General features: G+C 49.0%; 1 protein-coding gene across 1 annotated transcript in view; it reads right to left on the bottom strand.

The window, feature by feature from the left end:
- LOC105494556 (lysine demethylase 2B) overlaps window positions 1-14,422 on the bottom strand; it is a 158,393-nt gene that overhangs the window by 68,040 nt on the left and 75,931 nt on the right.

Below are 14,422 nucleotides of genomic sequence, written 5' to 3'. Positions count from 1 at the left end.
CACTACATCCTTGACCACCTGGCTCAAGTGATCCTCATGCCTCAGCCTCCTGAGTAGCTGAGACCACAGGCACATGGCACCCTCCCTGGCTAAATTTTTTTTTCTTTTGAGACAAAGTCTGTCGCCCAGGCTGGAGTGCAATGGCGCAATATTGGCTCAAGCAACTTCTGCCTCCTGGGTTCAAGCGATTTCCCTGCCCCAGCCTCCTGAGTAGCTGTGAATGCAGGTGTGTGCCACCACACCGCACTAATTTTTGTATTTTTACAAAATTACAAAAAGTAGAGATGGGGTTTTGCCATGTTGGCCAGGTTGGTCTCCAACTCCTGATCTCAAGTAACCCACCTGCCTTGGCCTCCCAAAGTGCTGGGATTACAGGCGTGAGCCACTGTGCCCAGCCATAATTTTTAAAAATTTTTTGTGGAGACAGGGTATATGCCATGTTGCCCAAACTTCTGGCCTCGAGGAATCCTCCCTCCTCAGCCTACCAAAATGCTGGGATTACAGGGGTAACCCACTGCACCTCATTTAATTCCTACCAAGTACTCCGGAAGGGCTGGGCAGTGGCACTGCGGATCCTCTAATGTTCACAAATTTAACTACGTACTCAGAGAAGCAAACAAAACCAACTGCCAGACCTTGACACCTTCACAGAGCCATGACTCCGTCCTTCAGTCAGCTTGCTACATGTACACTAACCATGCTGTGTGACAATGTGTAAATGTTTTTTGCAACATGGGCCCTAAATACAAGAAGATGCTTGATCTGGTCTGACCGAGGATGGAGTCATGCGGCCAAATGGTGGCAGAAAAATGGGCTGCGTTGCACAGACTGCCAGGTTGCGTGGCGATCTCCCACGAGGCACACTGTGTTCACCCTCATGAGTAGTTCGAAGGTTCTTCAAAGGGAATTCTCACGCTACCAGACTTTGGCCTTGTGTGGCTGGACTTTAGAACCTCATCCAGGTATAAGATGCTACCCAGCTGAATTATCTAACAGCCACCATAGGGGAGGTTACCGAGGCTCACATAGGCTCACAGGACTTTAGTGCTGCTCCAGACTATGAAGACAGACCCCCGGAACCCCACTCTCTGGCACCAGACTTTCTGCCCCATGACCACCCACACAGGATTTTCTCTGGCTACATCCACACATCCACAGCACCCCACAAAAAAATGTGTTTAAATACACACGGACCTATCACTGGGCCATTCTGATCCTGGACCATGGATTGCTGAATTGTATAAAAACATTTTTTCAGGACATTTAAGAACAGAGTAAATCATACAAAAGCACTTAGCAGGAAGAGCAGAAGTGCTCAGGAGACAAACAAGGGTGAAGATTATTTGAACCCCTGGCTACAAGGGTTCAAATCCCAGCCGCGGGAACATAGAGCTTCCCCAAAGTCCCATAGTCAATGTCAATGATTTGTAAATGCTATTTATAAAGTGTCTTTATTCACTGCTGTATCCCCAAAGCCTCACATAATGACTAACTTAGAGTAAGTTTCCAATAAACAAAGTTTTTTTTTTTTTTTGAGATAGAGTGTTACTCTGCCACCCAGGCTGGAGTGCAGTGGCACAATCTTGGTTCACTACAATCTCTGCCTCCCAGGTTCAAGGGAGTCTCCTGCCTCAGCCTCCCAAGTAGCTAGGATTACCGGCGTGCGCCACCACCCCTGGCTAATTTTTGTTATTTTTAGTAGAGATGGGTTTTCACCATGTTGGCCAGGCTGGTCTCAAACTCCTAGCCTCAAGTGATCCGCCCACCTCGGCCTCCCAAAGTGCTGGGATTACAGGCATGAGCCACCGCACCTGGCCCCAGAGTGTTTATAAAATAAAGCCACAAATACCAAAAGAGGGACAGTCTACAAAATGCCTGAACAGATCTCAAAACCGTCGAGGTCATCAAAACAAGTAAAGTCTAAGAAACTATGGCAGCTAAGAGAAGACTGATGAGACTAAATGTAATATTGTACCTTGGGTGGGATCCTATAACAGAAAAAAAGACAAGTAATAACATGGTCTAACTCTGAATATAGTCTTTTTTTTTTTTTTTTTGAGACGGAGTCTCGCTCTGTCGCCCAGGCTGGAGTGCAGTGGCCGGATCTCAGCTCACTGCAAGCTCCGCCTCCCGGGTTCACGCCATTCTCCTGCCTCAGCCTCCCGAGTAGCTGGGACTACAGGCGCCCGCCACCTCGCCCGGCTAGTTTTTTGTATTTTTTAGTAGAGACGGGGTTTCACCGTGTTAGCCAGGATAGTCTCGATCTCCTGACCTCGTGATCCACCCGTCTCGGCCTCCCAAAGTGCTGGGATTACAGGCTTGAGCCACCGCGCCCGGCCGAATATAGTCTTTAGTTACAATGCATGTTATCAATATTGGTTTATTAATTGTCACAAACACACTATACTAATATAAGATGTTAATAATAGGGGAAAACTAGGCATGAGGGGTATGTATTGGAATTCTCTGTACTATCTGCTGAATTTTGTAAATCTAAAATTACACTTAAAAATAGTCTATTAAAAATATATTTACATACATTTTGAAGCAGGGTCTTGCTCTGTTGCCCAGGCTGGAGTGCAGTGGTGCCATCACAACTCAAGTGACCCTTCCACCTCAGCCTCCCAGGTAGCTGGGACTACAGGTGCCCACCACCACGTCCAGGTAATTTTTTGTAGAGATGGGATCTTGCCATGTGGCCTGGGCTGATCTCAAACTCTTGACCTCAAGCAGTCAGCCCACCTCAGCCTCCCAAAGTGATGGGATTACAGGCATGAACCACTGTGCTCAGCCTCGCATTTCTGAAAAATAATAATTAGGCCGGGCACGGTGGCTCACACCTGTAATCCCAGCACTTTGGGAGGCCAAGGTGGGTGGATCACGAGGTCAGAAGTTCAAGAGCAGCCTGGCCAATATGGTGAAGCCCCGTGTCTACTAAAATTACAAAAATTAGCCAGGTGTGGTGGCGGGTGCCTGTAATTCCAGCTACTCAAGAGGCTGAAGCAGAAGAATCGCTTGAACCCGGGAGGCAGAGGTTGCAATGAGCCGAGATCATGCCACTGCACTCCAACCTGAGCAACAGAGTGAGACTCCATCTCAAAAAATAAAATAAAATATAGAATGGAATGGAATGGAATAGAATAGAATAGACTACGAGGGGGCACTAGGGCAAAGGATTCTCATTTCATTATTTCTTTTAATAATCCATATGAGGCCGGGTGCAGTGGCTCATGCCTGTAATCCCAGCACTTTGGGAGGCCGAGACAGGCGGATCACCTGAGGTCAGGAGTTTGAGACCAGCCTCACCAACATGGAGAAACCCTGTCTCTACTAAAAGTACAAACTCAGCCTGGCGTGGTGGCACATGCCTGTAATCCCAGCTACTTGGAAGGCTGAGGCAGAAGAATCGCTTGAACCTGGGAGGTAGAGGTTGCAGTGAGCTGAGATCATGCCTTTGCACTCCCGACTGGGCAACAAAGCAAGACTCCGTCTCAAAAAAAATAAAAATGAAAATAAAAAATAATCCATAGGAATTTTGCACCCTCTTCCACAAGCATCAGTGCTGATTTTTTCTAATAATAATGCTTCCAGCCAGGTGCAGTGGCTCAGGCCTGTAATCTCAGCACTTCAGGAGGCCAAGGCAGGTGGATCACGTGAGGCCAGGAGTTAGACCAGCCTGAGAAACACGGAGAAACCCCATCACTATTAAAACTACAAAAATTAGCCAGATGTGGTGGTGTGTGCCTGTGGTCCCAGCTACCTGGGAGGCTGAGGCAGGAGAATCACTTGAATCCAGGAGGCAGAGGTTGTAGTGGGCCGAGACCGTGCCACTGCACTCCAATCTAAGAAACAGAGTGAGACTTTGTCTCAAAATAAATAAATAAATAAATAAATAAATAAATAAATAGTTTTCCTCTCTCTAAAAAATCACTAAGAACAAACGAGCTTTCCAGAAATATGCTCCAGGTTTAGCCAGAGACTTCCCATTCCCCCTTGCATGTGGGTCCCAAATGGCTGGGGGAGAAGACCGTCATTTCCACAGGGCATTTCAGCCACTTACTCCAATCCCAAACTTTAGGATTGAGTGACAAATTCAAGATGTAACCAGACTGGGACAATAGGGAATGGTGAGGCCTGTGACAAACTAGAGAACACACGGCCCGTTTAAAAAGAGGGAATGCTACCCAACTCCAGCTTACCTCCTATGGGGATGAAAGGCCCACTAGACCTTTACTTTTTCAGAAGAAATCAAAGATGCAGAGTTTTATTTGAAATCTCTGCATTTTTAAATGTTAGCAACTAACTAAAACTTAAAAAAAAAACCCACGGTGAGTGACACATCCGTGTGCTGGTTCGGCCCATAGGCCACCAACTTGCAAACATGGCTCTGCATATGACTGAAAGTAATGCCCACCCCCCTTTGTTTTGAGTTTCCTTCTTAAATGTCTTACCATTTCTTGTCATTTCAATATCAGATTGGAGTCTAACTCACAAGCCCTGAGATAGAGGCCTCTTTAGAGGGAGATTAGTTACAAAAAGTTATTACTGCAGTTCAAAGTACTAGACATAATTAATAAATTAATAACAATAAATAATATATTTTAAAAGACTCTGTTTCAAAAAAACAGAGAGTTGCCCAGGCTTGAGTGCTGCGGCGTGATCACAGCTCACCACAGCCTCGAACTCCTGGGCTCGAGCAATTCTCCCACCTCAGCCTCCCAAGTAGTTGGGATAAGAAAGCACCATCATGCCCAACTAATTTTTTAATTTTTTAGTAGAGATAGGTTCTTGCTATGTTGCCCAGGCTGGTCTCAAATTCCTACGGTCAGCTGATCCTCTGGACTCCTAAAGTGCTGCGATTACAGGTGTGTGAGCCACCACACCCACTCGATAAATTTTTTTTTTTTTTTTTTTTTTGAGACGGAGTCTTGCTCTGTCACCTGGGCTAGAGTGCAGTGGCGTGATCTCGGCTCACTACAACCTCTGCCTCCCCAGTTCCATCGATTCCCTGCCTCAGCCTCCTGGGGAGCTGGGATTACAGGCACACACCACCGTGCCCAGCTAATTTTTGTTTTTTTTTTTTTTTCCAGTAGAGACAGGTTTCACCATGTTGGCCAGGCTGGTCTTGAACTCCTGACCTCAGGCGATCCACCTACCTCGGCCTCCCAAAGTGCTGGGATTACAGTCGTGAGCCACCGTGCCCGGCCAATACTTTTTAAAATTGCAATTGTTATTGGTAAGCCTGGGCAACATAGCAAGACTCCATCTCTACAAAAAAACTTTAAAACTTAGCTGGGCATGGTGGTATGTGCCCGTAGTCCTAGCTTCTTGGGGAGATTGAGGTGTGAGGATTGCTTGAGCCCAAGAGTTTGAGGCTGCAGTGAGCTATGATCACACAACTACACTCCAACCTGGGAGAAAGAGGGAGACTCTGTCTCTAAATAATAATAATGGCCAGGTGCGGTGGCTCACGCCTGTAATCCCAGCACTTTGAGAGGTCAAGGTGGGCAAATCACCTGAGGTCAGGAGTTCAAGACCAGCCTGGCCAACATGATGAAACCCCGTCTCTATTAAAAGTACAAAAAAATTAGCCAGGCGTGGTAGCACGTGTCTGTGGTCTCAGCTGCTCGGGAGACTGAGGCAGGAGAATCACTTGAACCCAGGAGGCAGAAGTTACAATGAGCCAAGATTGCACCACTGCACTCTGGCCTGGGTGACAGAACGAGACTCCAACTCAAAAAAATAATAATTAATTACTTAACAATAATTAAAAATAAAAAGAATTTTCCCCAAGTGCCCTGAGCCTAGCATCTCACGCTCATACCTCCCGTTTCCCTCTGTGTGTGGCCCCCTGCGGCCACCAGGGGGCGCCCTGGGCTCTGTCCCTCAGGGAAGAATTTTCATTTGTGTATGACAGGCTGCGGGAAAAGAAGATTATTCTAATTGGAGATTTCATCTCTGAGAAATAGGTTGTGCTGTCACTGGCTTCCCTAGGCCCTGCTTGAATTTATACACTCCCTGGGGCTCTCGGAAGCACAGATACAAGGAAGGCTGGGTGCTCTCACCAGCTCAGCCCCCTAAGGGTTACACCCTACACGCCGCTCCCCTCCGAAAGTCCAGGGCAGGCTTTGGAAGAGAAAGATCAAGCCGGCCGGGCGCGGTGCCTCAAGCCTGTAATCCCAGCACTTTGGGAGGCCAAGACAGGCGGATCACGAGGTCAGGAGATCGAGACCATCGTGACTAACCGGTGACACCCCGTCTCTACTAAAAAAATACACACACAAAAAAACTAGCCGGGCGAGGTGGCGGGCGCCTGTAGTCCTAGCTACTCGGGAGGCTGAGGCAGGAGAATGGCGTAAACCCGGGAGGCGGAGCTTGCAGTGAGCTGAGATCCGGCCACTGCACTCCAGCCTGGGCGACAAAGCAAGACTCCGTCTCAAAAAAAAAAAAAAAAAGAAAGAAAGAAAGATCAAGCCTTGGGGCCCTTTCTGCTGGAAACTGCCCCGTACTGGACCTCACGAGATAACCACAGACAAGGGATGGCTGGGCCTGGGCGGCCCCTTATGCCAACTTGTCTCAAAGAGCTTAATTAGTTAACAACGGATTCGGGTCCCACTGCTCCCTAAGCTGGGGCTTTAACAATCACAAACTCCCTCCATGCCGTGACTAAAAATATCCCACTGTGAAAATAAGGCAGGCATCAGGGAAGAATCGCCATCCACCGGCCGACAAGGGAGGTGCGGCTTGGGGAACTCCTGCTCTGGGGAACCAGCATCCTCCGGGGTGACCCCTTCCACGGGGAAAGAGACCCGCCAGGCGTCAAGGTACCTGGGGTCTCTCAAGTACCCTCTCTCCATCTCAGCCCAACCGTCTGTGAAAACCCATCTGAAGTAGCTTGAATTGTGTCCCAAAAATTATGTGTTCAGGTAGGGCACCGTGGCTCCCACCTGTAATCCCAGCACTTTGGAAGGCGGAGGAGGGCGGATCACTTGAGGCCAGGAGTTCAAGACCAGCCTGGCCAACATGGTGAGACCCCCGTCTCTACTGAAAATACGAAAGTTAGCCAGGCATGGTGGCACATGCCCGTAGTCCCAGCTACTCAGGAGGATGAGGCAGAATTGCTTGAACCCAGGAAACAGGGGTTGTGGTGATGCGGTATCACACCATTGAACTCCAGCCTGGGCAACGGAGCAAGATTCCGTCTCAAAAAAAAATTTTTTTTTCAAGGTGAAATAATCCTGAATTTAGGGTAGACCCTAAATCCAATGTCTAGTGTCTTTATGATAAGAGAGATTTGGACAGAGACACAAAGAAGAAATCCACAAGAAAATGAAGGCAGAGACTGGAGTGATGCAACCACAGCCAGCGAACACCAGAAGCAGCTAGAAACTGGAGGAGGCCCGGAAGGATTCTCTTCTAGAGACTTTGGAGCAAGCACAGCCCTGCTGACTCTTTTAGTTCTGATTCTGACCCCCAGGACTATTAAATAACATACTTGGTTTTTTCTTTTTTTTATTTATTTATTTTTTGGAGACAGAGTCTTGCTCTGTCGCCCAGGCTGGAGTGCAGCAGCACGATCTCAGCTCACTGCAACCTCCGCCTCCCAGGTTCAAGCGATTCTCCTGTCTCAGCCTCCAGAGTAACTGGGATAACAGGCGCGCACCACCACGCCTACCTAATTTTTTTATATTTTTAGTAGAGACAGGGTGTCACCATGTTGACCAGGCTGGTCTTGAACTCCTGACCTCCTGATCCGCCCACGTTGGCCTCCAAAAGTGCTGAGATTATAGGCGTGAGCCACCGTGCCTAGCCAAAAGTGTGATGATTTTTAAAAGCCAACCACGCTGGTCATCTGGGCTTTACACCTCACTGTTCTACAAGTCAGTAAGACCCAGGAGAGGCCGCGTCAACAAGCAGATGCGTTCCAGGTGGGGAACTGACAACCCCAAGAGAAAAAAGCTGTGAACACCTTCCACGGTCATGGGTTTCACAGGCTGGCACATTTGCCCTGCACCAGCCTGTTTTCATTCTATGATGTCTGAAATTTTTGGCTCTAGTTTGCTGAGCTATTAAAGGCCCTGTGCTAAAGGTGTCACCTCACTGAGTCCTCATGACCACGACGCTGTATTCCAAGTACTGCATTCCCCAAGAGCATTCCGCTTGCTTAACAGATGGCACAGGGATTTCGGTCTGATGCAAAACTTTTGGTCTTCAAAGAACACCTGGCCACACAGTGGTTCACACCTGTAATCCCAGCACTTTGGGAGGCCGAGAAAGGCAGATCGCTTGAGGCCAGGCGTTCGAGACTAGCCTGGCCAACATGGCGAAACCCTGCCTCTACTAAAATACAAGAATTAGCTGGGCGTGGTGGCGCATGCCGTAATCCCAGCTACTTGGGAGTCTGAGGCAGGAGAATCACTTGAACCTGGGAGGTGAAGGTTGCAGTGAGCTGAGACAGGGTCTCACTCTGTCACCAGGGCTGGAGTGTGATCACAGCTCACTGCAGCCTCAAACTCCTAGGCTCAGTAAATCCTCCTGCATCAGACTTTCAAACAGGCGCACGCCACTACACCTGGCTAATTTTTTGTTCCTTTTGTTTTGTTTTGTTTTCGTAGAGTCGGGGTCTCACTATGTTGCCCAGGGTGGCCTCAAACTCCTGAGCTCCAGCCACCCTCCCACTCTGGCCTCCCAAAGGGCTGGGATGACAGATGTGAGTCACTGTGCCGAGCCTAAGCAGCAATCTTTAACCTGGAGGGGGCATGAGGGGGCTGCTGAGAGGTGAGAAGGGGGAAGGAAAGAGAAAGGGCAGCGGAAGTGTGGGTAGCTGGCCAAAGCCAGTCTGACTCACCTTTGGCTGCAACCTATGTTCATGGCTTCATTGTTCCTAAAAGTAATTCAATGACATAGGTCTCCGCTGTTATGCCCATATCACAGTGAGGACACTGCAGTTTCACGAAGGGTCAGCGTTTCAGAATGGCCAAGAATCACAGAATCTGGTCCCCAGGAGGACAAAGCACATCCTCATTTTACATACAGGTAAACAGAAAGGTGGACTGGCTTGCCCAAGGCCACACAGTGAGTAGCTCAGAGCAGAAACCAAACTTGAACCCCAGGGTCTCCTGCGTCCTGAGTTCTTGTCCTTCCCATCTCATACAGGCCAATATCTTGGCACCTCCATCACAGTAAGTGTCTATATTTATTTCTCATTGATGTTGAGACAGGGTCTCTGTCTGATGCAATCACAGCTCACTGTAGCCTCCACCTCCTGGGCTCAAATGATCCTCCTGCCTCAGCCCTCTAACACTACACAGTCTCCCAGGTAGAGGTGCACGCCACTATACCTGGCTAATTTTTTATTTTTTTATAGAGATAGGATCTTGTTATGTTGCCAAAGTCGGTCTCAAACTCCTGAGCTCAACCAATCCTCCTGCCTCGGTCTCCCAAAGTGCTGGCATTGTAGGCATAAGCAACATAGCAAGACATAGTCTCCACAAATAATTAAAAAATTAGCTGGGAGTAGTGGCATATGCCTGTAGTCCCAGCTACTTGGGAGGCTGAGATGGGAGGATTGCTTGAGCCTCGGGGGCTGAGGCTGCAGTGAGCTATGACTGTGCCACTGTACTCCAGGCTGGGTGACAGAGTGAGACCCTCATCTCAAAAACAAACCAAAACCTACATTACAATGAAATATCTAGAATAAGTAAATCCACAGGACAGAAAGCAGATTCGCAGTGAAGAGGGTATGGGACATGGCAGCTCTTAGGTATGGGATTGTCCGCAGTGATAAAAAGGTTCTGGAATAAGATAGTGGTGGTGGCTGCACACAACTGTGAATTGTTGGCCGGGCACAGTGGCTCATGCCCGCAATCCCAGCACTTCGGGAGGCCAAGCCAAGATGATTACCTGAGGCCAAGAGTTGAAGACCAGCGTGGCCAACATAATGAAACCCCATCTCTACTAAAAATATAAAAATTAGCCAAGTGTGGTGGCGCATGCCTGTAATTCCAGCTACTCAGGAGGCTGAGGCATGAGAATCACTTGAATCCAGGAGGCAGAGGTTGCAGTAAGCTGAGATCATACCACTGCACTCCAGCCTGGGCAACAGAGTGAGGCTGTGTCTCAAAAAAGAAAAACAAAACAAAACAAACAAACAAAAAGAAAACCAAAATTGTGACTGTACCTAAGGCCACTGATTTGGACACTTTAACATGGTTAAAATGGTAAGTTTTGTAATGTGTGTCTTACCACAATTTAAAACATATGTCACACAAGGCTGTCCAACCACCTGAGCCCAGGGGCTCAAGATGAGACTGGGCAACACAGTGAGACCTCCGTCTCTACAAAAAATATAAACATTAGCCAGACATGGTGATGCACACCTATAGTCCCAGACACAGGAGAGGCTGAGGTGGGAGGATCATCCAAGCCCAGGAGGTCGAGGCTGCAATGAGCTGTGATCATGCCACTGCACTCTAGCTTTGGTGACAGAGTAAGACTGTCTCAAAATGTAAAAACAACAAAATCACACAAATGAAAGAACAAATGGGTTTTTAGTATAAGCCAAAACCTAGTCATCTAAAGACTGAGTTGAACTGGGGACTGTCTCCAATCACCAGGGCACTAGTTACCCTGAGCCACCACAAGCAGCAGCCTCTGAGGTCCCAGGAGAGAGCCCCTCTTCCTGAAACACAAGCCAAAGATCCTAGCAGGTCAGTCATCAAGTGGAAACCACCACAGCCCAGAAACATGAATCCCTCAGCGGCAGTGGGGGAGCTGGGCATCAGCTCTGAACTGTCTCAGACCCACATTCCTGAGCTGTGTTTTATTTCTTGGCCAAAGCAAAAGAAGCCCCCAACAACAGAAAAGAGAGAACAAGGCAACGGCGCGTACAGCTGGGGAGAACGGGCGGCCCACCCTCTGGGGCAGCACTCCCAACCGGAAAGTCAGTACTGGGTTCAAACTCGGTTTTTTGGCCAGGTGCGGTGGCTCAAGCCTGTAATCCCAGCACTTTGGGAGGCCGAGACGGGCAGATCACAAGGTCAGGAGATCGAGACCATCCTGGCTAACACGGTGAAACCCCATCTCCACTAAAAATACAAAAACTTCTCCGAGCATGGTGGTGGGTGCCTGTAGTCCCAGCTACTCAGGAGGCTGAGGCAGGAGAATGGCATAAACCCGGGAGGCAGAGCTTGCAGTGAGCTGAGATCCGGCCACTGCACTCCAGCCCAGGCGACAAAGAGAGACTCCGTCTCAAAAAAATAAAAAATTAAAAATAAATAAATAAAATAAATAAAAAAATAAAAAATCGGGTTTTTTTGGGTTTTTTTTATTTTTTTGAGACATGGTCTTGTTCTGTCTCCCAGGCGGGAGTGCAGTGGTGCACTCGGCTCACTGCAGCCTGGAACTCCTGGGCTCCAGTGAGCCTTCTGCCTCAGGCGCGCACCACCACACCTGGCTAACTTTTGTTTTTGTACAGATGGGGTCTCACTATGTTGCCCAGACTGGTCACAAACTCCTGGGCTCATGTGATAGGCCTTCTAAAATGTTAGGATTACAGGTGTGAGCCACTGCACCAGGCCTCAAAATTTTTTCTGGGTCTCCAGGGAGAGTGAAGGGCTGATGCCTGTCAAACCAATCAGAAACTCTCCTGCTCTGGATGAGGTGACGGCACCCACGGCCCCCGGCAAGCACTTGGCCACACGACATTTAGAGACACGAGCAGCGGCCCCAGCGTTCACGGGACCCTCAGGAGGCCTGTCCCCCTAATTAACAAGCTCTTCAGCCTGAAAACAGCCTCATTAGACAAGGCTCAACTAAACATCTCTAAAGTCAGGTAAGTTCAATAAACGAGCTAAGTGACTAGGTTACATGAAAAAGACAGCCTGGGCAACATAGGAGACCCCATCTCTACAAAAATTACAGAACAGGCCGGGCGCGGTGGCTCAAGCCTGTAATCCCAGCACTTTGGGAGGCCGAGTCGGGCGGATCACGATGTCAGGAGATCGAGACCATCCTGGCTAACACAGTGAAACCCCGTCCCTACTAAAAAAATACAAAAAACTAGCTGGGCGAGGTGGCAGGCACCTGTAGTACCAGCTACTCGGGAGGCTGAGGCAGGAGAATGGCGGGAACCCAGGAGGCGGAGCTTGCAGTGAGCTGAGATCCGGCCACCGCACTCCAGCCTGGGCAACAGAGCGAGACTCCGTCTCAAAAAAAAAAAAAATTACAGAACAATTAGCCAGGTATGGTAGCATGCCCATGGCCCCAGCTACTCAGGAGGCAGGGGTAGGACAATCACTTGAACCCAGGAGGCAGAGGTTGCAGTGAACCGAGATCATGTCACTGCACTTCAGCCTGGGCGACAGAGCAAGACTCTGTCTCAAAAAAAAAAAAAAAAAAGAAAGAAAGAAAAACTAGTGACACTCAGGGAGGCAGAGGGAAGTTTAGTGGTGGGGACTGGAGCATATGGGGTCCGCTGCTAATTACTTCCTGCTGATTGTAGCCATTCAGGAACATGAGCCAGGAGACCTAGGATATTTCATTTTTATTTATTTATTTATTTAGAAACAGAGTCTCACTGTGTTGCCCAGGCTGGAGTGCAGTGGTGCAATCTCGGCTCACTGCAACCCCTGCCTCCTAGGTTCAAGTGATTCTCCCACCCCAGCCTCCCTAGTAGCTGGGATTACAGGTGTGTGCCACCACACCCCGGCTAATTTTTGTATTTTTTTGGTAGAGACAGGGTTTTACCATGTTCGCCAGGCTGGTCTCAAACTCCTGACCTCAACTGATCCGCCCGCCTTGGTCTCCCAAAGTGCTGCGATTACAGGCGTGAGCCACCATGCCTGGCCAAGCCAGGATATTTTATAAGAGGCTCCAGATTTGTTTAACGTTGGGAACTAATTACAAAAATCCATTTAATCCTGTGCAGGCCAGATGCGATGCCCGGAGCCTGGGTTTGCCCAGGGCCTGCAGATTTGCAGCTTTCATCCCAGGTTGCATGATTTGTAAATAAAACCCACACAATCACCTCAATATCTTCTCCCTAAATTTGGGATTGCCTCTTGAGAGGAAGAAAATCACTTTCTCTACAGCCACCAAAAGAGTGGCACATAGGCTGGGCGCGGTGGCTCAAGCCTGTAATCCCAGCACTTTGGGAGGCCGAGACGGGCAGATCACGAGGTCAGAAGATCGAGACCATCCTGGCTAACACGGTGAAACCCCATCTCTACTAAAAAATACAAAAAACTAGCCGGGCTCGGTGGCGGGCGCCTGTAGTTCCAGCTACTCAGGAGGCTGAGGCAGGAGAATGGCGTGAACCCGGGAGGCGGAGCTTGCAGTGAACTGAGATCCGGCCACTGCACTCCAGCCTGGGCGGCAGAGCAAGACTCCGTCTTAAAAAAAAAAAAAAGAGAGTGGCGCATAGACTCTCCCACTGAACAGCAACCAGACCCTAGAGTAAGTTACTTAACCTCTCTGTACGTCAATTTACTTATCTGTAAAATAGGGATAGTCAAAGTACTACAAGGCCGGGCACGGTGGCTCACGCCTATAATCCTAACACTTTGGGAGGCTGAGGAGGCAGCAGATCACGAGGTCAGGAGTTCAAGACCAGCCTGGCCAACATGATGAAACCCTGTCTCTACTAAAAATATAAAAATTAGCCGGGCATGGTGGCGGGCACCTGTAATCCCAGCTACTCGAGAGGCTGAGGCAGGAGAATCGCTTGAACCCGGGAGGCGGAGGTTGCAGTGAGCAGAGATTGCACCACTGCACTCCAGCCTGGGCAACAGAGCAAGACTCTGTCTCAAAAAAAAAAAGTACTCCAAAGGGTTGTTGGAAGGTTTCAATGTGTTTGTACTAGAAAAACACCCCCAACAGCACCAAGTCATTGAGATGCCTCATTTCATATTATCACGAGCTGCCCGTGATTCCCCTGTGAGGAAGGAGGACGTCTGGGCTGCTTGCACTTTTTCTAACCCCTACCCCAGGCCTCCTCTACATCATCAAAGGGTCTAGGGTAAGTCCAGCCTCAGGCCAATCAGGTAGGTAGAGGCTAGGGATAGGAGGAGCCAAGTTTCATCCCTAGGAGGACATCTGTTCCCAGAACCAGCAACACCACACAGAAATAGATCAGAGAGACAAAGATGCTTTTGAAGGCAAAAATAGGCTAGGCCAGGCACAGTGGCTCATGCCTGTAATCCCAGCACCTTGGGAAGCTGAGGTGGGAGGATCACTTGAGCCCAGTAGTTTGAGACCAGCCTGGGCAATGTGGTGAGACCCCATCTCTACAAAAAAATTAAAAATTAGCTGACCATGGTGGCATGCACCTGTAGTCTCAGCTACTTGGGAGGCTGAGGCAGGAGGATCACTTGAGCCTGGGAGGTTGAGGCTGCAGTGAGCCAAGCTCGCATCACTGCATTCC

Source organism: Macaca nemestrina, chromosome 10, assembly GCF_043159975.1.
Source record: "Macaca nemestrina isolate mMacNem1 chromosome 10, mMacNem.hap1, whole genome shotgun sequence".
In the NCBI taxonomy this organism is placed as follows: Eukaryota; Metazoa; Chordata; class Mammalia; order Primates; family Cercopithecidae; genus Macaca; species Macaca nemestrina.
This window is presented reverse-complemented; position numbering and strand designations above follow the sequence as displayed.